Source organism: Pocillopora verrucosa, chromosome 6 (assembly GCF_036669915.1).
Source record: "Pocillopora verrucosa isolate sample1 chromosome 6, ASM3666991v2, whole genome shotgun sequence".
NCBI lineage: Eukaryota > Metazoa > Cnidaria > Anthozoa > Scleractinia > Pocilloporidae > Pocillopora > Pocillopora verrucosa.
This window is the reverse complement of record NC_089317.1, coordinates 1,870,431-1,894,808: the sequence shown is the minus strand read 5'-3', so window position 1 is coordinate 1,894,808 and position 24,378 is coordinate 1,870,431. Positions and strand designations below refer to the sequence as shown.

Here is a 24,378-nt window from a genome sequence, read left to right as displayed (position 1 = left end):
AGGGCTGAAATCGACTCTGTTAAGGATTTGAAAAGGTCGGCAACAAATTTCAGCTTCATCCACTCAGTATAATTTGTTGCAACATTTCGCACCACGAGTCACTGATATTCTTACTCACTTATTTTTAACTTTGTTGTGCGTTCCTCTTAAAACAAATGACAAAAATGATGAACAATGAAGCTCATATATTATTGTGATCGACCGTTCTTGCTGTCGAGAGGAGAGTGCACGAGCTAATGGCGAACCATCTCTCTAAAATGCCCGGAAGATCCAACGCAACCGCAAATATTATCCGCCACAAGTTAAGGACGCAAAAAACAAGTCCAAAGATCTACCACAGCTCTTAACAGAGGTACACGCGGTCTTCAGCCGCAACACTTTCTCGCAATGTTGCAAAGGACAATTGCTCGAAGTAAGCCATTACAACATGGCGACGCGGCAACAACGCGTACTAAATCTTCCTTTCAGTTGTTTTTCAGGTTGGCGCGAATGATCAGTGATTTAAAAGGTAAATTTTCGATCCTCTTTCGAAAGTCATTATTGTTTTCATATTGTTTTCTATTCTAATTCGGTTATCCGCGCCATAAGCGAAAGATTCAACCCTCTGGAAAGAGTGCTTAGTATAACATACCATTTCTTAACATCCGGAACTGTTTAATCTCTTCATCACTGTAACAAAATAAACATTATTGCGTAATTTCTTCGTTTTGGCATACACTAAGACGTTGGAAATAGTTCTAGCGAGTGTAGCAAAGTTATCTCTCGTTCCTGAATTCAAACCTATCCCTACCGAGGTCAAACAAAATCGATAGCACAGAAATTCGAGAAGGCACGACAGGATGTCTCAAAATGGGTTATTTACCAGATATATTGGAAGGAATATTGTGGCACTAATCAAGAGAAGCACTACTTCCATCGACGTTTTAAAGGCATCGGTAAATAGACCCGTTGGCGCCCGAAAAATTGGAAATGAAACTGAGAGAAATATGCAAAATACTTCAAATGGGTAGTCAGCCCAGTGGTGATGATTCCAAAATAGGTTAGTTCATAAATATTCGCGAGATTTTACCGCGCAATGGAGTTCAGGTATTGAAGCTATCTAGCGTTAAATTGCTGCAGGGCCAGCGAATTCGTTTGAATTGCTTTTGTATAGGAATGAAGAAACTCAAAACAATTTTCACGCGCATTTAAAGATGATTACGTTTTTTGCGCAAATGGAGATTTAAGATATTTCAAAACAAGAACACCTCGAAGAGCTGCTTTGTTTGCACTTAATTATACGCGATGAGAGTTAATTTCGATCATTCACTTCGTCGATAGTTTCTCATACGAGGCGCAAAGTTTAAAAGAATTTCGATATGTCTGAGTGCAGATATGAATGAAACAAATTTTGACCCGAGGCGCGTTCATTGTTTTTTATCACAACTAACTGACGCAACCGAACAACCCACCTTTGACGAAGATGAATGATGAGAAAATGACATGGACAGCCCGGTTTTTTTTTGCGGTAAAACCAAATTTTGCTTGGTTAATCGATTGAGCGCAATCGGTGAGGTGGGGAGAAATAGGATAATTCACAGACATCTCTACTTAGCGCAAAAATCTGTCTTGCGACCTTGTTGAAACATTATACTCGAAACAAGTCAAATATGATTCGAAAAAGAAACTGTCTTCCAAAATTCTTCGTAAGCACGCTTGGTAAGCAGTTTTTTGCGCTCAAACTTAACAGCTATCAAGATCGTACATGTGATTCTTCGGTTTCGGTGCGTCTCGCTATAAATAGCACTGCTATAAATAGTTGAGCGTCTACCTCTGCTGGTCTCTGTGAGTCAACTTGTTCGTACAATTCAACCACTGAAAATTATGCCACCAAAACCAACGCCGAATCCCCCTCCAGATCCAAAGCCACCGAAACCAAAGTCACCGAAACCAAAGTCACCGAAACCAAAGCCGAAGAACGCCTGAAATCGACTCAATTAGGGATTAGAACAGGTCTGCAACAAATTTCGTCTTTGTCCACTCAGTATAAATTGTTGCAACATTTCGCGCCACGAGTCATTGATATTCTTACTCAATTATTTTTACCTTTGTTGTGCATTCCTCTTAAAGCAAATGACAAAAATGATAAAACATTTAGCTTATATTACGGTGATCGAACTTTCTTGGGGTCGAGAGGAAATTTTTGACGTGCTACTGGCGAACCAGCTCTCTAAAATGCCCGGAAGATCCAGCACAACCGCAAAAGTTGTCCGCGACGCGAATTATAGAAGCGAAAAACAAGTCAAAAGATCTAACACAGCTCTTAACAGAGTACACGCGGTCCTCAGCCGCAACGCTTTCTCGCGATGTTGCGAAGAATAACTGCTCGAAGTAAACCATTACAACATGGCGGAAATCTTCCTTCATCCATCGCTCAACACTTACTAAATCTTCCTTTCACTTGTTTTTCAGGCTGGCGCGAATGATCAGTGATTTAAAAGGTAAATTTTCGCTACTCTTTCGAAAGTGATTATTGTTTTTATACTGTTTTCTATTCTAGTTCGGTTATTCGCGAAATAGGCGATAAATTTAACCCTCTAGAAAGGGTGCTTAGCATAACAAACCATTTCTTAATGTATTTGGAACCAGAATTGTTTAATCTCTTCATGCCAGTAGCAAAATACACATTATCGCGTAATTGCCTCGTTTTGGCTTACACTAAGACGTTGGAAACAATTCTGTCGAGTGTAGCAATCGTTTCTGAATTCAAACCGACTCGTTTACCATCCGTTCAGGCTACTGTATTCATTGTTAACCATACTTAATCAGATTTCCTCGCCTTTCAGAAGCCAAAGACCAAGTTTAGAAGGAGGAATAATGAAGCCCTTTTGCACAAGGACTGATGTAGTTTCTCGTGTTCAATTACTTGCAGTTGTCACTATTTGTTCGCGCTCCGAAGCCTAAAACAAAATTGTTTCCTCGTATAGCGAAGGCAATTGTAGTCCAGCTGGAGTTTGCAGATGATTACGGTTTTCAAAAATTTGATGATCATAGTTCGTTTGGCTAAAATGGTTTCTATTTGGGTTAGTTCTTAGTTGGGATTCTCACTTCTAAGAGACTTCACAATCGAGTATTTCTTAACCTTAGACACTTTTGGAACGTATGATTTCTGGTGCTGTTTATTTGACCTACGTTCGATGACAAAGCATTGTAACATTTCAGTCATCATTCTGCTCGCAGAGAGAAAGCAGAGGAACTGATGTAAAAGATCTGACAGAGATAGAGTCAATAAACATTACAACAAAAGTAATTTGAGTTGTGTTCTTGTTCCTGAGTTATTAGTGGTATTTCTGCTGTAGATATCCGAGACTAAGTATCCCTACCGATGTCAAAAAAAATCGATAGCATAGTAATTCGAGAAGGCACGACAGGATGTCTCAAAATGATTTATTTACCGGAATATTGCCAGGAATATCGAGGGCTACAGTCCACGGCATTAATCAAGAGGAGTACCACTACCGTCGACATTTTAAAGGCATCAGTGAACAGACTCATTGGCGCCCGAGAAAGTGGAAATGAAATGATATTGAGCAAAATTTGCAAAAATACTTCAAAGGGGAAGTCGGCCCATGTGGTACAGATTCCAAAATTAGGTTAGGCCACTCATATTTACGAGATTTTACCGCGAAATGAAGTTTAGGCATTGAAGGCGGAGCTATCTAGGGTTAAACTTCAGTAGGCTGGGAAATTCGTTTGAATTTCCTTTGAATAGAGGTAAAGAAACTCAAAACAATCTTCACGCGCATTATAAGATAACGATTACGTTCTTTTGCGCAAATGGAGATTAAAAAATGTCAAAGCAAGACTTTAGTGAAGGGCTGCTTTGTTAGCACTTATTGTGCGCGATATAATAGTTTACTTCGATCATTCACTTCTTCGACAGTTTCTCATACGAGGTGCAAAGTTTGAAAGATTTCCGTTTTCTCTGAGTGCAGATATGAATTGAACAAATCAGCTTTGACCCGAGGCGTGTTCATTGTTTTTCATCACAACTGACGCAACCAAACAACCCACCTAAGAGGAAGACAAATGATGAGAAAATGACAAGGACGGCCGCGTAAAAACCAATCGGTAAAACCAATTTCAGATATGTGAATACAATCAACTGTCAAATATGGAAGTATGACGTGAGAGTCTAATTCGTGGGAAAAAACTAGGCAGGCATAAAACGCGCTATCATATCAAACAGGCAAACTCGTTTTCGACAGTCAATAAGTTCTCACAAACTTGATTCTACCAAGGAGATGTCGGGCGGTTCTGGAAATACGACAAATGATGCAAGTTATGGTAATGCTTGTGAGCCTTGACTTAAACTGCTATAATCACGATCTGCCTATTCTTGTTTTATCATTCTGCTTTTCGACATAACCAACCGTTTATTTTACCTTCATTTTCAGGATGTTGTTGCTGCTGTATTCTGTAAACAGGCGCTATTGGGGTAAGCTTAACTTAAATTCAGAAGTCCCGCTTAGTGTGGGTTTCAGTCGTTCGTTCAATATGGCGGCGTAACACAACAGCGTTTTCAATAGACTCGGTTTTCTGCCTCGCGGTCTACTTCCTAATCTCGCGGTCCTCGGCTTTTCTCGAACTCAATTCTCGATTCAAGGGGATGCTAGATCAAATCCTTCGTCTTATATTTACGCATCAAGCTGTGTAATCTTTGAGCTCGATATGAGAATTGCGCTTTCTACCTCAATGATCAACGTTGTGCGTTGTTTGTACAAGATGGCGGATAGTGGTATCAAATTTAACAGAGAAAAGTATTTAAACACAATATTCGATCTAACAGTCCACGCTTAGGCCATCTAAAGCCAAAATTTCTGTATAAACGAAACGACAATCAATAAAACTGAATTTGCGCAAAAAACCATCGAAAATAAAGCAATTTAAGTGTAAGAGCAAGGGAACACATTTTTATCAGGGATAGATAGCCATGAGGCGCAATTTGGCTGAAGGCCAAGTTGATGGACATCGACTCCAGCAGGGTTTCCCATATAAAATAGAAAGAGGGTAGTTGTTTTGTGATTCCAGTAAAACAGACTCATATAAATAACAGCAATGACATTGTGGAAGAAAGACATTTGTGGGCAAAACAGTGCATAACAGTTGGTTTTGAAATGTCAAAGTCACATTGGCGAAAAAGCGCGCGCAAAGACTATGGAAAAGCGTGAGGCGGTTAGTTTTGGTTTCACTGTAGAACTCTGAGGAGACAAGCATCAACAGTTTGTAGAAAGAATGCCCAAAGCAGGACCGAGTGGTAATTCCACTCGCGATGCGAGTTATAAAAAGAGGAACAAAGCAAGGAAAAAGAAGCCGAAGAAAGGAGCTGTTCAAAAAAAAACAACAAAAACTGGACGTAAAGCGCCACAAGCGAATAAAAGTCGCAGTAAAAGTCGCGCTAAAGGTAAATACCGAACTTAGTCATGATATTGATTCGTTGCATTTTTCACTTCTCCCAAGCTGACTCTCTTGCCTCTGTATTTCAGGTTGGTGCAGCAGTCAATAAAAGGTTAGTTTTAATCAATTTTTGAAAAACGATTCATGAATCGTCATTTTACTATTGTCAATATTTTTCTTGTAAATCGTATATTCCCAAAATAAGCTGGGTATATTTCAACTCACTTGAAAGAGCTGTTAGCCATCTAAACCGCACGTTTCTTTTCCATTCATAAAGGTAAGCAATAAAACATGACTGTGGTTGATTGTATATCATTGGAAATTCATATTCCCTGCTCGAATTTAGATAGCAATGTTCGGGCTAAGAGCCAAAGCAATATGTCTACTCAGAGGGAGAATCAGTTGCTCTCCTTCGCATTCCACATAAATGGATAGGAGTTCAATGAGTGAGCAAAATCTCCGTGCTAGATAAACTAATTGCGTAAAAGATTTTCGCTTTAGAAGGCGTCGATTATATAAGCAGAAGCTATGAAAGCGCAGAAAAAAATATATCACACATAATGCTGTTGTGATTGACCCTTCTTGTTGAAAACAAGAGTTCAAGAGGTACTCTCTTTGTATCGCTAAGAATCATACCTTAAAAATGCCTAGAAGATCAAACGGAACAACAAATTTGCCCGCGAAAATGATAATAAATGCAAGAAAAAACTGGAAAGATCTATTAGAGCTGTTTGTAGATTTGCCCGATTTATCGAAGACATAAAAAATTTGCAAGCTTGTTCTCTATTTTAAGACTAAATGTTCCCAGTAAATAATCGTTGGTATATTATATCGCATGTAAGTCGTTTGTTTCTCTCTCTCTATTTCAGCGTGCATGGCATCCTCCGGCGTAACGATACATGGTGAGCTATTTTTGAATTAATTTCTATTCTAAATCGAAAGTGAATCATAATCAATACTTGTAACCCTCATTTTGGCACACAATACTTTGCATTAGAACAAAGTGACTCTAACTTTTTCGGAAACTCTGTAGATCTTTAGCGCAAAATTATGCGAGTGGGAAATCGAAAATCTATGATTTCTCACTTTTAACCACCCTAGCTTTCAGCGATCGACTGGGAAGTCTGTACACGACTACTTCCTACCCGCCTCTCTATTGAAACTTTAAAGCTGCCTTTAGAGAACATTTTGTTTCGTAAATATAAATTAACATCGAAACTGCTTTGTCGTTTTACAGAAAAACGTAATCCTTATGCTAGCAATTTTATAAGTTTCAAAAAAATTGCGCGTCTAAGTTAACCGATTTCTCTGAATATTTTAATAATTGAGCATAAAATCGCGTCAGTTGAAAAAACTATGTCAGATACATCTGTGGCAGACGAAGTTCGCGCGCGATTACTTTTCTTAAAACTTTAAAACGTCAGGAAAATCACAGGCAACTGGTAACTCTTCTCGTGACTATGGTTATCAGAGAAAGCGAAGAAAGAGGGCAAAGAATAAAGCGCACAAGAGGGAGAGCATCCAAAAAAAAATTAAACCTTGAAAGTGCCAGAATAAGTTTTGTACCTCCTTCGAGGACAAAAAAAAGGGTCCTCTGTCTATTTCTAATTTGTTTTGCTTTTTTCATTCATTTCTGCACTACTGACATTCTCTCTGCATCTTTATTTCAGATTACCTAGAGCATTGCACCATCCAGTAGATTAGGTGGGTTTTAGTTTCTATTTCAAAAGTAAAAGTGATTCAGTCCCGTTTTGCGCTCTAACTGACCATAAAGCGTCAGTTTCACCGCCACTATATTATACATTTATCGATGTTTTTATACGATAAAAAAGGCCCCTAAGTAAAAGTTGTGTAGTCAGATATTTCCTCTAAGAATTGCGCGCTAACAGAACACGCTTCCTGACTGCAGCCTCAAGCGGTGACGAAGCAAAATCTTCACTTATACTCATTGCTTAAAATCAGTGATTCCAACGAATTGTGTAACCAAAGTGACATGCTTTTCTTGGTGGTAATTACATCATTAGTGAAAACTGAAACGCACAAATCCTCTACAAAAATCCTAAAAAAATTGTAAAGAATTTAAAACCATCTCAGGTAACAAAAGCAAAATACAAGATATCCTCAGCGTAGATGATCATCTTCACTGCCACAAAGCTTGTATGCGGATTTAAGGTTTTGATAACGCAAAGCTATATGAACATATTTAAGTATACACACTGCACTCTTCATGTCTTTCAGGAACATCACGGAAAAGTACAGAGAGAGTTGATGACGATCTTGAAGATGCTTCAAGGAACTGAACTTTTATCTCTTTGAACTGTTCCCTGCTGTTTACGCAATCAAGCATTAGATGTCAGAAGAACAACAATATTAACAGTAGAAAGACTGTGTAGTTTTTTTAAGTTCCTGCAAGTATTTTAAGTTTTTTCTAGGTTTCCCTATGTTTCTTACTTAGCGAAGCGAAAGTTTCTTTTTTAACGTTTACACTCTTGTACTAGGATAGGAATAAATGTAACACTTTTTTCTTTGTGCAGGAAAATTTGGCTTGCTATGTTTTTACTCGACATACTCCTTATTGTAAGATAAAGGATGCCTCCAATTTAGAAAAATGCCTCACTTTAGACAAGACTTTTCATGAGGCAACTCCATGATTTTGGAAAGCTAACTATCAAAGCACTGTCTGTCAAAAATTTTGGTATTATAGGCTGAATTATAAGCGCCTAAAACTCAGCTGGCAAAACAGACATCATTTGATGTCGAGCACGCTCCAAATGCGTTCTACGATATCTTGCGCGCATCTATCGATTAGTTATTTTATCCTAACCGACCAAACGCCGTTTAAAAATCAAAGACCAAAAATTTGCGAAACAAGGTTTACTAATGACATTGACCACGAACCTTGTTATAAGATTTCTAACCATACCTGAGGGCATATGTTAGTAAAACAACGGCCAACTGCCGCGCAAATTTTTAATGAAAACCAAGTAAGCGCCAGCGTTTAGGAAAAACAGACTCCTGCAATATAGCTCAGATCTCAACCCGCGTATTTTGCTGTGCCCATATAGCTTGCGCAACCACATTTGCGGTAAAACATGAGACAAACGAGCCAAGGAAATTTACTGTCGATTTCTGGAAGACTTCTCTAAGATAAACAAATCGGAAAAGGTCTGATGTGCTACACTGGTTACCAATGTTTTCTTAAGGAAATTTCAAAACACTTAAATTTAGCACCCAGCGATCTGATTCGCTACAATTTGACAGCATGAAAATTGTAACTCAGTGAATTGTGCATCGTTAATCAGTCAAATCAAGATTCCGTCAGTTTCGGCACGCTGTACTATAATAGTCTTTATGTCAATCAGTGAAGCTTTCAGCTGACATTCGAGGAACTGCAGACTTGTTATTCTATCCTTAACTTAAGCCTTGACATGCCTGGTAAATCATGCGTATTTTGAAACTCGACAAAGGACACTAGCTCCCATCGCCATGCAACCAAGTCTTGTAAATGCAAAGACGGCTATAAAAACTTTCATTTCGCGAAGGTTCTCCGAAACTGGCTTTGAAACGCTTGCAACCAACAAGAAAGTTCGCTTCCTTCACCTTTGCAGTTTCGTGTAGTCATATGTTTTGCTCGACGATTCAAGGTAAGTTTTCAAGTCTTACTGATCAACATTTTTGCAAAAGCCCTTCTTTTCCCACAGCCTCTCAACCGCTGTGTTCAACATGGCGGATGCGATCCTTCCGCTATCCACCAATCGCTTTAAATTGAACTTTGTAGCATTTTAATGGAAGAATTTCATCGAAACTGGCTAGAGAGATCTCTCACAAAAAGATTAGTACGTTTGTAAAGCATGAGTGCCGAGCAGTTTCATTTTAGCGGTCAACATTCTTTGCGACGGACGACACAATGCCTATTTCAAGCAGGAGGTTGCATAAATTTGGAGCGCGGTCACTTCATCAACTTGCGTCAACAAGATTTAAAGGCACTCCAAAAGGTACTCTTACCAAAAGATAGTCGAAACGCTCGCACAAAGCAGATTTTAAAATTTTTTCTTCACAGTAATCCTGAGTTTAAAAAAATTGCTCGCGTGAACGAAGTCACGCTTTTGAAGTTTCAAGGCGACAATTTTCCTCCACGTCTAATGTGTGCGAATAGCGCGCCCTGTTCTGAAAAAAAAAAAACGGGAACAGCTACGCAAAAAGCATGTTATCACGATTCTAAAAGTGTGCATTAATCTGAAACATCCAGGAATGATTCCGCAAAGATTTCACCACCAAGTCACAGCAAAAAATGCGTTACGAAAATTACAATTGATGTTTCAAAAATGAGAATCACTAGAAGAAATTAGTGACGCGATCATGCTGGTCAGAGGTTAAGTATCGTAAAAATCACGTGCCCATGATGATGCGAGTTAGTTCTGCACGTTAACAGAGTCCCATAATTCACGATAAACTGGGTATTTCCGTGATCCCTAAACACGTTTGCTAAAGCTCCTGCAGTTAGAAGTTCTGAAAAAAAGGAAGGCGAAAAGAAAGAAACATGCCCCCTAAAAAGAATGAGCGCAACGTGACACCAAATCCCAACACTAAAGAAGCAATTTATAAAACACCTAGCCAGACCCAAAGCTGTCCCTGCGGAAACAATGCACAGGTTCAAAAAAAGGATGAGAAAAAAGCCAAAAAATAGTGGACAGGTAAGTAAGATCTTTACTACTTGAACTTTTGATTTTGAAAATTTTCAAGCAAAATTTCCCTCGCAAAATCCTTTTCTGCTTCGAAGGCAATTCGTTTGTTCAAAATGGCGGTCAGCTTCGATCGCCACGTGTCAGAGCGAGTTATCAAGTTGGAGAAAAATGTATTCAGTTTTGGCCTTCACCTAAGTTTTCTCGAATTCCGCCGTTCATTTAGAAATCTGAAGTAAATCGGTACTCGAACATGCCTGAGCTAGATATCTAAATTCTGTGTGAAACTAGAAAATTTTTACCTCGTGCGTCAATGGACGAGACTCAGACAACCACATGGTTTGAGTTCATCGACGAAGAAGTATCTCAATAACATCATGCCCACGGTCGTATTTCTTTAAATATTTCTGGCATATTCAACGTGCTTCTTTTTCTCAAATGTTACTTTGGCGAATCCTTTTATCTGACAAGGTTAGAAGTTTGCTTATTTAAAAACCACAAGTAATTTTTGTTGTGTTCATTTGCCGCTCAAACCTGGTCTCATAAAAGTTTCGAGCTATAACACCGCAGTTTCCTCTTTTTGGACAGGCTTGTTTGCGCGAAGGGGACATTTCGTCGCTGCTTTCGATTCTATACACCATTTCAGTTCGTGCTAGTGCGATATTTATTGAACAAGAAATGTTAATGTCGAAGGGTTTCATTCTACCATATTCACTTGGAATGCATCAACCCAGAGCCTCACTCAAAGATAACTTAAGCAAATTGTTATACGAACTTTCGTGGTATTCATCGCCTTAAATCACTCGGTGTATTATCCTATGAAAATTTCTTCTTTGCAAACCAAATTTTACCAAAGTACAACCGATCATTTTAACTCTGGAAACGTTTATAGTTAATTTGATAATACATGCTTCAAAATGGCGGAATGAGTAGCAGTTATATCCACTGCTTCTTTATATCTTATCTGTTTCATCGCAAATGAAATTCGATTGAAAATTCACATTACATGCACAAAGATTATTTACTCTTATGAAATTCTGCTAAATGTTTATTCTAAAGTCGCAAATAATGTCTCAAAAACGTTACACGAAACATGATGCAAAAGGAAAGATGAGACCTTCTTCTTTACAGCAGAAAATCTTTGTTGTTTTGACTCTTAAATAAGTTGTTGTACAAATCTGTGCGCCTGTGACAATTTTATTTGATCCATGCTATGAACTATCTAATGATGTGAAGCGACTTAATCATGGGCAAAAGATCTGTTTCGATGTTTTGAGTGCACGAAATGTGTAGGCTTCCATTGACACCACAGTTTTTATCTTCTATTTCTTTTTCAAGAAGGATATTTTAGATGTATCAATATTATGATGCATAGAATCATTTGTAACCAGTACTTTGTAGGTTGGTGAATCTCGTATGAAGAATAACTGTGTATACTTAGAACAATGACCATTATAATCTGTTTAGGACAACTTTGTGTGTTATTCATCTGAGTGTTGTTTGAATTTGGGGGGAGAAAAGTAAACTTTTACAGTAAAAGTTGATAAATTCCTATATTCTTTTCTCTATATTCTGATAAATGGTCTCTTGATTTCGTGGAGATGTTATTTATCATATCATCTTTCTCTATGACAGCCTGGGTAAAAAATATTTCACATTATCATGAAAATCAGTGATTCCAAAGAGTTATTTAACCAAAGTGCCATGCATTTCTTGGCCGTAATTATATCATTAGTGAAAGCAAACTTTACAAAATCTTAACTACTGAAAATAATTGAAAACCATCTCAGGTGGCAAAGGCAAAATACAAGATATCCTCGGCGAAACTGCAGATGAACATCTTCACTGCCACCAAGCTTGTACGCGGATTTAAGGTTTAGATAACTCAATGCTATAAACATATTTAAGTAAACGCACTGCATTCTTCATGTCTTTCAGGAACATCACGAGGGACGATGAAGATCTTGAAGATGCTTTAAGAACTGAACTTTTACCTCTTTGTGCTGTTCTTTTGCTCTCTACTTAATGAAGAATTAGTTGTTACAAGGACAAGAATATTAACAGTAGAAAGACTGTGGTATTTTTGAAGTGTCTGCAAGTATCTTATGCGAAAGCTATTTGTTTACTTGTTTAGGATGTCACTAGATATTACAAGGACATAAATATTAACAGTTGATTAGTTGTTACGTTTTTTCTAGGTTTCTCTGACTTTCTTAGTAAGCGAAAGCTGCTTTTTAAACAAAAAAAATTTAGGTATTCTAGGCTGAATTATAAGCGCCTAAAACTCAGATAGCTCACTCATTTTGGCTACGAAATTACAAAACAGACATCATTTGATGTCGAGCACGCTTGAAACCTTGTTCTACGATATTTTGCGCGCATCTATCAATTAGTTATTTAATCATAAGCGACCAAACATCGCTTAAAAATCAAAGACCAAAAATTTGCGAAACAAGTTGTAATAATGACATTGACCACGAACCTTGTTAGAAGATTTCTAACCATACCTGAGGGCACATATTAGTGAAACAACGGCCGACTGCCGTGCAGATTACAAGGAAAAACAGACTTCTGCAATATAGCTCAGATCTCAACCCGCGTATTCTGCGGTGCAAATATAGCTTGCGCAACCACATTTGAGGTAAAACATGAGACAAGCGAGCCAAGGAATTTTACTGTCGATTTCTGGAAGACTTCTCTAAGATAAACAAATCGGAAAAGATCTGATGTGCTACACTGGTTTCCAATGTTTTCTTAAGGAAATTTCAAAACACTAAAATTTAGCACCCAGCGATCTGATTCGCTACAATTTGACAGCATGAAAATTGCAACTCAATGAATTGTGCATTGTTAATCAATCTACTTAAGATTCTCGTCAGTTTCGCCGCGCTGTACTATAATAGTCTGTGTGTCAATCAGTGAGGATTTCAGCTGACATTCGAGGAACTGCAGACTTGTTATTCTATCCTTAACTTAAGCCTTGACATGCTTGGTAAATCATGCATCTTTTGAAACTCGACAAAGGACACTAGCTACCATCGCCATGCAACCAAGTCTTGTAAATGCGAAGACCGCTATAAAAACTTCCACTTCGCGAAGGTTCTCTAAAACTGGCTTTGAAACGCTTGCAACCAACAAGAAAGTTCGCTTCCTTCACCTTTGCAGTTTCGTGTAGTCATATGTTCTGCTCAATGATTCAAGGTAAGTTTTCAAGTTTTACTGATCAACATTTTTGCAAAAGCCCTTCTTTTCCCACAACCTCTCAACCGCTGTGTTCAACATGGCGGATGCGATCCTTCCACTATCCACCAATCGCTTTAAATTGAACTTTGTAGCATTTTAATGGAAGAATTTCATCGAAACTGACTAGAGAGATCTCTCACGAAAAGATTAGTACGTTTGTAAAGCATGAGTGCCGAGCACGAGACAATGCCTATTTCTAGCAGGAGGTTGCATAAATTTGGAGCGCGGTCACTTCATCAACATGCGTCAACAAGATTTAAAGGCACTCCAAAAGGTACTCTTGCCAAAAGATAGTCGAAACGCTAGCACAAAGCAGATTTAAAAATTTGTTATTCACAGTAATACTGAGTTTAAAAACTGCTCGATACATGGTTTCTGGCGAACGAAGTCACGCTTTTGAAGTTTCAAGGCGACGTTTTCCTCCACGTCTAACGTATGCGAAGCGCGCCCTGTTCTGAAAAAAAAAGGGAAACAGCTACGCAAAAACCATGTAATCACGATTCTAAAAGTGTGCATTAATCTGAAACATCCAGGAATGATTCCGCAAAGATTTCATCACCAAGTCACAGTAACAAATGCGGTACGAAAATTACAATTGATGTTTCAAAAATGAGAATCACTAGAATTAATTAGTGACGCGATCATACTGGTCAGAGGTTAAGTATCGTAAAAATCACGCGCCCATGATGGTGCAAGTTAGTTCTGCACGTTAACAGAGTCCCATAATTCATGATAAACTGCGTATTTTCCGTGGTCCCTAAACACGTTTGCTAAAGCTCCTGCTGCTACAGGTTCTGAAAAAAGGAAGGTGAAAAGAAAGAAACATGTCCGATGACGAAAAAAAAAAAAAAAAAACTGACCGCGTAGTGTCACCTAATACCAAAACTAAAGATGCGAATTATCGAAAGACCCAACAGACAAGATCCACCGGAGAAGATGCACAAGTAAAAAGAAAAGAAAAGGACAAAGAAAAAGACCAAAAAAAAAAAAAGAAGAAGACAAAAAAAAGTAGTAAACGGGTGAGTAAGATCTTTACTACTTGAACTTTTCATTTTGAAATCGTCAGTTCTTTTTTCAAGCAAGATTTCTCTCGCAAAATCCTTTCCTGCTTCGAAGGCAAGTCGTTTGTTCAAAATGGCGGTCGGCTTCGATCGCCACGTGTCAGAGCGAGTTATCAAGCTGGAGAAAATTTATTCAGTTTTGGCCTTCACCTAAGTTTTTTCGAATTCCACCGTTCATTTAGAAACCTGAAGTAAATCGGTACTCAAACATGCCTGAGCTACATATCTAAATTCTGTGTGAAACTAGAAAATTTTTACCTCGTGCGTCAATGGGCGAGACTCAGACAACCACATAGTTTGAGTTCATCGACGAAGAAGTATCTCAATAACATCATGCCCACGGTCGTATTTTTTTCAATATTTCTGACATATTCAACATGCTTCTTTTTCTCAAATGTTACTTTGGCGAATCCTTTAATCTGAAAAGGTTAGAAGTTTGCTTATTTAAAAACCATAAGTAATTTTTGTTGTGTTCGTTTGCCGCTTTAACCTGGTCTCAGAAAAGTTTCGAGCTATAACACCGCAGTTTCCTCTTTTGGACAGGCTTGTTTGTGCGAAGGGGGCATTTCGTCGCTGCTTTCGATTCTATACACCATTTCAGTTCGTGCCAGTGCGATATTTATTGAACGAGAAATAATAATGTCGAAGGTTATCCTTCCACCATGTTCGCTTGGAATGCATCAACCCAGAGCCTCATTCAGAGATAACTTAAGCAAATTGTTATACGAACTTTCGTGCTATTCATAGGCTTAAATCACTCGGTGTATTATCCTATGAAAATTTCTTCTTTGCAAACCAAATTTACCAAAGTATAATCGATCATTTTAAACTCTGGAAACGTTTATAGTTAATTTGATAATACATGCTTCAAAATGGCGGAATGAGTAACAGTTATGTGCACTGCTTCTCTCTCTCTCTTATCTGTTTTATCGCAAATGAAATTCGATTGAAAATTCACATTACATGCACAAAGATTATTTACTTTTAGAAAATTCTGCTAAATGTTTGTTCGAAAGTTGCAAATAATGTCTCAAAAATGTTACACGAAACATGATGCAAACGGCAGTCACAGAAAGCAGTTTGTCATTAATAAATTCGACACCCACAAACTTTGTAGCCCTGTGAATGGCAGACATCTTAACTGACAAATAAAAGCTTATTTCAAGCTCCTGACGTAACTCTTAAGTGGGAATACTCATGCCCACATTTCTGTGACAAGAGTAAATAACATCAGAACAGTAAAATGAAATTGTGATTTAATATGTTCCTCGATTTCTACCGCACCCAAAATTATTCCGTGTTACTTCGAGCGTGTGAAAATGTAGTGCTTTTTTTCTGAAGGGTAATGTTTCACTACTAAGGAATGAGAGATAAAAAATAATAATATTTCAATGACTTTTTAATAACCAAGCTTGTATAAGAGAATAATTTATGAAACCTTGAAGACAAGGAGAGAAGAGGCCTTCTTCTCTACAGTAGAATATCTTTGTTGTTTTGACTGTTAAATAAGTTGTTGTACAAATGTGTGCCTGTGATAATTTTTTTTTGATCCATGCTATGAACTTTCTTGAAGCGACTTAATCATGGGCAAAAGATCTGTTTCGATGTTTTGAGTGCACGAAATGTGTATGCTTCCATTTTTTTTTTAAGAAGGATGTTTTAGATGTATCAATATTATGATTCATAGAGTTACATTTGTAACCAGTACTTCGTAGGTTGGTAAATCTCGTATGAAGAATAACTGTGTAAAACTTCGAACAATCTTCATTACAATTTTTTTAAGACAACTTTGTGCTGTTAGGATTAAAGGGAAAAAAGTAAGCTATTACAGTCAAAGTTGATAAAATCCTATATTCTTCTCTCTTTATTCTGATAAATAGTATATTGATTCTGTGGGGATGTTATTAATCATATCATCTTTCTCTATGATGGCCTGGATAAAAAATATTTCACATTATCATGAAAATCAGTGATTCCAATGAATTATTTAACCAAAGTGCCATGCATTTTTTGGCCGTAATTATATCATTAGTGAAAGCAAACTTTTCAAAAATCTTAACGATTGAAAAGAATTGAAAACCATCTCAGGTGGCAAAAGCAAAATACAAGATATCCTCGGCGAAACTGCAGATGAACATCTTCACTGCCACCACGTTTGTACACGGATTTAAGGTTTTGACAACTCAAAATTATATAAACATATTTAAGTAAACGCACTGCATTCTTCATGTCTTTCAGGAACATCACGAGGGATGATGACGATCTTGAAGATGCTTCAAGAGACTGAACTTTTACCTCTTTGAACTGTTCTTTTGCTCTCTACTTGATCAAGAATTAGATGTTACATTGACAAGAATATTAACAGTAGAAAGACGGTGTAGTTTTGTCAAGGTTCTCCAAGTATCTTATGCGAAAGCTCCTTGTTTACTTGTTTAGGATGTCACCAGATATTTTACAAGGACATGAATATCAACAGTAGATTGGTTGTTAGGTTTTTTCTAGGTTTCCTTATGTTTCTTACTTCGTGTGCGAAAGCTATTTTTTCAACGTTTGCACTTTTGTAATAGGATGAGACTAAAAAATGGAATATTCTTTACTGTGAGATAAAGGATGCCTCGAACTTAGAATTAATTTCTCATATTCGTGAAACAACGGCTGACTGTTGCGTACATTACAATGAAAACCAAGAAAGCGCGCAGCGTTTGGGAAAAACAGACTTCCGCATTATAGCTCAGATCTCAACCCGCGTATTTTGCGGAGCAATTATAGTTTGCGCAGCCACATTTACGGTGAGATATGAGAGACAGGCGAGCCGTGGAAATTAATTGTCTGTTTCTGGAAGACTTCTCACAAACAAACAAATCAGCAAAGGTCTTATGTGCTACGCTGGTAACTATTGTTTTCTTGAGGAAATTTCAAAACACTCAAATTTAGCACCCAGCGATCTGATTTGCTACAATTTGACAGCATGACAATTGCAATTCAGTGAATTGTTAATCAATCAAATTAATATTCACGTCAGTTTGACCACCACCCTGTAATATAACAGTCTGCGTGTCAATCAGTGAGGCTTTGCAGTGGCCTGTTGGGTCCCAGTCGTGCTCGTTATACTCCGACGTGTTTGAAAAATAAACTCCTGGGTCGAAATCTTTTTTAGAACGACACAAACAAAATTTCCCGCAAAGATCGTCATAACCCCAGCGGCACTTCTGCTCAGATTATCGTGTTATTGAGTACAGATGCAACAATACTGGGCTGGAGCTCACGATGAAGAGACGGAAAAAATAACTTAAACACTAAACAATGGAGAGATTCCACCGGAGTAAATGGAAAACGAGAAGTGATAAAGAAGCATAATAGACATCGCGAGTGCGTGAGATGTAAGAAATTAGAGACTAAATCTTCACAAAAGTTGATCCATAGGGAAATATTGACTGTTTGTCATGCGCTTGGCACAAAGCTGTCGTTTTTTTTTCAGAATATGCCTATGGTAGGCTAGGGTATATTTTTTCAGCGGCGCCACTCTTCAAGAAAGGTAGGCTCGTAGCGGTGGAAGAAAATAGTGCACATCGTTTCAGGTTTTCCACGAAGTGGTTTGTACGAACTTAAGTTTTAGTAGATCCCACATGAAAAGGAAATGAAAGAAAAAAAGGCTTTGTAACTAGATGGTTCTTCCAGAAAGGTCTCAAGAGAGGCCATGTAAACTAATCTCTCACCATCATGCGGCAGATCAAGTAGTAGAAGCAGATCGAAAGATTAAAGAAAGATGTATTGGTGTTGTCACGAGGAAAAAATCCGAGTCTCCACGAAGAATCGAATCTCAGACCTTTCGATTCCGCGTCACAACAGAAGCTTTTCCGCTGGGCCGCAGAGAACTCTGTAGAAAGTGAGGCCATTAAATGATCGAAAGTTTGATTGAAAAGGGTAGAAAATAGGCCGACCAAAGGAGTCAAGTAAATGCACAATATAGACGAATATCAATTTGTTGATCTTTTGCATTGTGTATGTACTGAGGAGCTGTTACGCTATTAAATATTTCACATTTGCGTAGTCCACTTCACATGAAAGTAATAAGTAAATTAAATTCCAAATATCTTCATCAATAACAGTCTTTAAGCTCGACAACTCGGGAGCATCAAAGATTCGTTAAGAATCTTTATTTATCATTTAAACCAAACCAGAGACTTCTCGCAGTGATTTGCAGTTCTCAATCTGCTACGTTGCAGCTTGTTGCAAGTCGAACTTAAAGAGTAAACATTTATCGTGACACCCTTACAACTATGCAATTGAATTGGAAATGTTAAAAGTTTTCTTCAGTCTTAAGAAACCAGTGTTAAGTTTTAAATCTCATAATAAGGTTTAATTTGCATTTATTTGCGTTTAATAGTTATCAAATAATTTTTATATGTATTTAAATCTTCAATCTCAAGAAGTCTCATCGACGACGGATTAACATTGTGTTCAAGTCGCCGAATCTAATTGCTTAAACAGGCGGAAGCCGCGACAATCGGAACTACTATAAACGGCTAAACAAACACCAACTTAAATGCGCTTCGAAAACTTTTGAATTACAATCCAAATCAAAACATTTCAACATTTCTGCAGATAATTGGTACAATTTGATTGAAATATAAACTGAGAAACAACGGGGGGCGCAAAAATCATTTATACATTTGTATCTCGTGCACAAAAGCGAAATCATTGGGAAATCATTTTGCTAGCGCTTCATAATTGGCAGATGTGAACTAAATTCCTAACAAAGCCAATCAAAATTTACAAACTCTTATGTGTTAAACAACGTCACAGTTGGGAACATTTTCGCAACTAGCCTACCCCTCTTGGGAAACAAGTTGCAAACATTTTGCGGTTATTTTCTAAATAAACGTACTTTCATTCCTACATCTTACTAAGTCTAAACTAATCCTGGTTTAAGCAAGGACGGAATCAAGGAGTGGAGTCCTGGCATTAGGCGAACTGCAAGATGGAATTCAATCCATGAAGATCTAATCGATCGGTCTCGCATGAATCCTAATGAAACAGGCACAAGAAAACAAAGGCTCTCATTGTGATATTAGCTATGCAATCTATCTAAGCTTCGGTTACCTCATATCCACCTTCCACTGTAGTTTCACATCCGTTGAGAATCCCCATTGGTGCAACTTCTTATTATTCCATGCTTTAGAAGGGAATCTTGTTAGTTTGACTCTTTTTTGAGTTGCGCTCTTGTCACAAGAAATACAACACGCCTAGCGTCGACACAGTAAATCTACAGAACTCCAGCTTAAAAGAGCAGTTATCACGACGCGTTATCAATGGTGTTTCCATAGTGATACTAATTGGCGTGGTGCGGTTTGCAGTACTCCTATTGGTTAAATCATATGACGCGGTATGCAGTGTATGACACGCGCTGCACGCGCATGTAGGTTTTCTTTTCTTCGTCGGTCTTGACCTTTGTCCAAGCGCGTTCCTTAACTTAGCGTAAAAAAAAACAACAACAAACAAAAACAAAAAACGCTTGCACACGCAGAGAACTTCAGTCTAATGCATAAACAAACAAATAGAAAACTGTAAACATTCATTTTGGCATCTCAAAATTTTGTAGCAGGCAAGGGATTTGAAGATAAACCGTGCCTTTTCCATTGCGGAGAAACAAGACGCGTTCACATCTGTCTCTGAAGCGGAATTTTTCTGAGTACCGGTCACAATTTGATTCTAAATAATTGCGACGCATTAGGGAGTATCCTTGATCCACTCCTATCTGTATACAACCTACGACTACCATTTTAACTGGTGCACAAGATTGACTCAACCTAGTGTTTATTCGCGCGAAGCTCAAAGTTTCTAGAAAGAGTATCATTTCGATTCTGTTTGGTAGACACTTGTTGAAATAGTAATTTGCAATTCGCTTACCACTGAAACATGCTCTAGTTTTGACACAACTTATCCAATTTTGTTTAACGATTACTGTTTAAAACCTTCTCCTAATGGTTAAAATTCGTCCAGTATTTTCTCCCTAAATATCACGGTTGAATTAAATTGTATTGACATACAGTGTATTGACATACACAAACCAAATCACAATTGATTTAAACAGTCTTTGAGCAACACACGTGAAATTTTTTGTTTGCCTCTGGCAAATGGACATCATATTTAAATAAATGATTAATTAATTAACTTCAAATCTAGAAAGATTAATAGAAAGTAAGCTTTGCACCTTCCTTTGTCACATTTCAAGAGCATGTGACGCAGTAAACAGTTGTCAGTCAAGCAATATGAACATTGCTTATTTCACCCAATTTTTTCAAACATCTTATGCTTGAGCTATCATTTAGGCCCTCAGTCAGAAACTTTATAACGATGTGGAAACAGTGTAAAGTTTGTAAACTCTTATTGTTGACATTGAGAAGACTTAGTTTTGGTTTAAATTTAACTTAACATGGAAATTTGCTCCCTGCTCTTACTAAAATACTTTCAGAGAACTTATTCATTGCTTTGACTATTTTGGGGAAAAAAACCTGCGTTTACCATGAGTCGATCCTTTGGAGTTTATCAGAATCAGCAAAAGTTTTGTCTTCCTTGTGATTGGGTGGCTTTTGGAGCTAATAAAAACACTATTCATTACATTTTTTGAAGGGGAAGGGAGGGGTGGTTTGTTTTGGTGATGTTATTTCTTGTCTACGATGTATATAACACTTGAATACCAAGCTAAACCTATATTTCATATGTAGAAATAACTTTCATAATAATTTTTCCACAAAAGCAAAACTGCAAATTATTGCAACAGTGGAAAAAACTTTGATTCCTGTCAGTCTTAAAATACAGTGCAACAGTCAAGATATAGCTCTATACTGTTCCCAAATAGACAGAAACAAAACAGATATAAATAATTTTGTATTTTCATAGTTTTTTCAATGTAAATTTGCTGCAAAGGGGTCAGCTTTCATTAAGCAATCAGTCATGTTAATACTAACAAATTCAAGGGAAAAAAAACTAGTTTAAGCATACATGAAGCAGGAAAGTTACAAAACACAACAAGAACATATAAAATATTTTCTAACTAGTCTGTCTTAAATTTGAGCCATTTTAGCACCAAGGTCATACACTTAACCCTCTAACTCCCAAGATCTCATTGGTAATTCTCCTTACAGTCTGTCATACAATTCCTTTGTAGTTAATTAAGAGAATTTGGTATTGGATCAATTGTGATAATCCCCCAATTGATATTTTTCTTGCTTCTCATCACTTGTCTGCTTAATATTGTACTGATATTGTAAGGAGAAATTCTGTCTTGGTCACTTATGGGAGTTTAAGGGTTAAGTCATTAGTAAATGAAATAACTGGACTGTCCTTAAAATAATGATACATCTTTCAAAACAATTTACAGGTCAATGTTAGCATTTATTCAGAATAACAGTATTTGCAAGATACTCACTTTCTGCTATTGCAACAGTCTTTATTTTCATAATATAGATGTCTTCACTTGTATAACTTTGATGAAGGAAGCATTGATTTAACTGTAAACCACAAAGGTCTGAAGTTGTATCCCTGGAAAAAAGAAAATTAAAGAAACTATAGTATTTTTAATATGTGACTGATAACATTCAAAGAAACAGTTTTCTTTTTATCCAAAAATCACAGAGAAATTGAATTAAATTTGCTCAGGTTTAAACTGATATTTCCTGAGTCCCTGACTCATAAAAGAAACCCAAAATTGAATGCAATCGCACTAGACCTTTGTTAAGATCTCCCATGCTGGCCGAAAGAATAATCCTCTTACCTTGGAGGCAAAGATTGAGATGTAGATATATATACTGTACAGATGCATTACAAAAAATTGTTGTTATATCTGGCACAGTGGTTGTAGTCTTTCAAGTCTATTTTATAGAACAGTAAGCTCTCCTTCAATCCTTAACCCTTTAACTCCCAAAAGTGATTAGCATGTAACTTCTCCCTGTAATATCTAAACATTATCCAGCAAACGGCTCATGAGAATATTCAAACTCATCAAGTAAAAGTTGTTATCTTGATCTAACACCAAATTCTTCTAACTTATTGACAAATGAATGTGTAGCAGCTACAGGGGAGAATTAATAATCAGATCTTGGAAGTTAAAGGGTTAACTGTGAGGTTGTTTAGAGTATTCATATACGATCAATTGTCCCTGACCTTGTTTCCCATTAGAGACAACCACCTTCAAGCAACCAGTATTTTTGACATATAAAATGGTTTGAACCCAGGAGTTGATCATATATTCTGATCATCCTGTTTTATGAAAAATAATAATCTGGAACACTCTGTCAAACAAGCTTAACCTAAGTATGAACAATGTAAATAACTTCAAACGTGCTTTGATGCGTCATTATTCAACTGCACTCCAAGATATCTATGACATTGACAATCCCAGGACTTATAAAACTATCTGTACAAAATTTAATTCATGTAGCAGCCTGAAAACAACACCAACTCCACATTGTTCATAATTATTAATCATTGATGTAATTGTTTTAATTATTTTAATACTCCTGGGACCACAGTAATTGGATATCACTATTGTGGTTGCCTGTCCATTATGTTATTGTAATTTTCCCATGTTCCACATTGTATGTATTGTTGGCAAAGCTAATAAATTGAATTAAACTTGTGAGAGAGGTACCAAAAAGTGCTGTTTGCAGTAGAAGTGAGTGATGTTTCCACAGCTTGAGCAGAAATCTTCATCAGGATAGAGACAACTTGAAGTCAACACTTAACTCTACTGTCAAATTTTGTCCAAGTTGTTAGAATATTGTTTTTACCGTTGACAACATTCCTTTTAACAATGCTCCCAACTAACTGATCAGAGTTTACAAGATCAGTTTTAGTTATCTCACCCAAATATTTCCCAAGTACCCTTTAATTTAATCCACTGACCACCATGAGAGACTAGCATCTAATTTCTCCTTAGAATATCACCCCTGATTCAAACATTAATGTCATGATTTTACGAGAAATCATCATCAACTTGAGACGCTTTTGATTGTGAAACATATTCTCCTTGTTAGCAGCTTCAGAAATGTATAATAACAGTGTGGAGAATATACATACTGATGTTAGGGTGTAAAGGGTTATTCTGTAATGGCATATGAAAGAGCCTTATGAGAGCTGACATCACCTTAATACCCCAAAGCTCAAGCACATGCCAAGTTAACATTGTCAGGAGCTATCAAAACTCAAAATTTTTAGGATTAAATGCTTTAACAATAAACTGCAGGCAATCTGCAATCCCATGCATCGCGTTTTAGTTAAAGTTTACTATAGTTTTCATTCAGTTAGTTTAAGTTTGATTTACCAACGGTTCTCCTTTCGTGATTAAAGCGGTATTCGGTTGTTGGTGAGGTCTGCAGTTTGCAAACTTCTCACCCCGAAACAGAGAACTTCGCTGCCAATACCGTGATCGCGATTTCTATGTAGAAATTACCTCGTTTCGTTCCTAGTAAATTCACGTACTACGCCAACAATATTTACTAAATCACATTTTGTATTCTTTGTAACACTACTACCGAGAGCGTAAAGAACAGTGTAATTCACGTTATGAAATTAGGATACCAAAACTAGAGGGGATGCTCTAAAACACTAGCATCCTTAAAAGGTCTATACATCGTAAAATGACCAATGCTATAAACCTGCGAAGAGCCATGAGGCCACGGTAAACATTGCAAATCTTGTGTGGTTAAAAATCTCTTGACCGTATCTAATCGTAATCAATTAAATTAAATACTTGCCAGTGGGTGAGTCAAAATAATTTTTCACAGTCGCGTTCAAATTAAAATAATGTAGGTCGTAAATTTTGCGTACTACTCGACGATTTTAAAGGCAGCATATTCATAGAGAGAATTTCCACGAGTAGTTTTTTAAATATGGGTGAGCCTGGAAGTTAAACCTTTCAGTAAGAAAACTAAGAGAAAATTTCACTCTAGCTC

General features: G+C 37.2%; 2 long non-coding RNA genes across 3 annotated transcripts; both read left to right on the top strand.

Annotated features, from left to right (window-relative positions):
* Positions 1-1,696: 1,696 nt before the first annotated feature.
* LOC136281771 (uncharacterized) lies at positions 1,697-3,289 on the top strand. The gene is made up of 3 exons (XR_010717966.1): positions 1,697-1,992; positions 2,452-2,480; positions 2,826-3,289. It is a non-coding gene; the product is annotated as an uncharacterized lncRNA (long non-coding RNA).
* Positions 3,290-4,112: 823 nt separating this feature from the next.
* On the top strand, positions 4,113-17,049 carry LOC131780148 (uncharacterized). Of its 2 annotated transcripts, XR_010717862.1 has the most exons (8): positions 4,113-4,326; positions 4,437-4,477; positions 5,526-5,548; positions 6,306-6,338; positions 7,107-7,140; positions 7,675-9,080; positions 12,057-13,319; positions 16,661-17,049. It is a non-coding gene; the product is annotated as an uncharacterized lncRNA (long non-coding RNA). The 2 variants fall into 2 exon arrangements; XR_010717863.1 differs by lacking the exon at positions 12,057-13,319 and having other exon boundaries at positions 4,148-4,326.
* Positions 17,050-24,378: the final 7,329 nt, after the last annotated feature.